Here is a 615-nt window from a genome sequence, read left to right as displayed (position 1 = left end):
ATGTATATAATATGCTCACAAATATAATTTTTCTGGGTACTTAACCCTCCCCGTAGTTAAAACTACATGACGTATATACCATAACAAATGTATAGGTAATATATATGCAAAAGGAAAATAAACAAAGGTTCTCCTTTTCTAATGCAATGTTCAATTTTATAATAAACTATTTTAAATGTGGTCAGAACAGCTATCCTACTATTTATATTCAATAAAAATATAATAATAGTGGACTATATATTATATGATATGTTCTCATTAAAACACAAAAACTATCATAAATCTTTTTACTCTTCTATTCTTAAGTCGTATGTATTACAAACTATAAGAAATTATACCATCATTACCGAATTTTCTTTACTACTACTAATATATATTATATGTTACACTCCTACTAATTGTTATATTAACATAATATCATTTGCAATTTTTTCAAATAATTAATTAAATAATTTTCTGAAAAAATAACAAACAATAACATGCTATCAATATTCGCAGGTAAATAATATTTATATTCGCAAATAAATCTTTACATATATATATATATATATATATATATATATGTAAACACTTCAAGGCATACGTTAAACCTTAAAATGAATTTACTTATTGAAC

General features: G+C 22.3%; 1 non-coding gene across 1 annotated transcript; it reads right to left on the bottom strand.

The window, feature by feature from the left end:
• On the bottom strand, nucleotides 1–615 carry PF3D7_1370500. The gene has a single exon (XR_002966676.1). It is a non-coding gene; the product is annotated as an uncharacterized ncRNA (non-coding RNA).

The sequence above is a fragment of the Plasmodium falciparum genome (assembly GCF_000002765.6).
Source record: "Plasmodium falciparum 3D7 genome assembly, chromosome: 13".
NCBI classification, from domain to species: domain Eukaryota; phylum Apicomplexa; class Aconoidasida; order Haemosporida; family Plasmodiidae; genus Plasmodium; species Plasmodium falciparum.
This window is presented reverse-complemented; position numbering and strand designations above follow the sequence as displayed.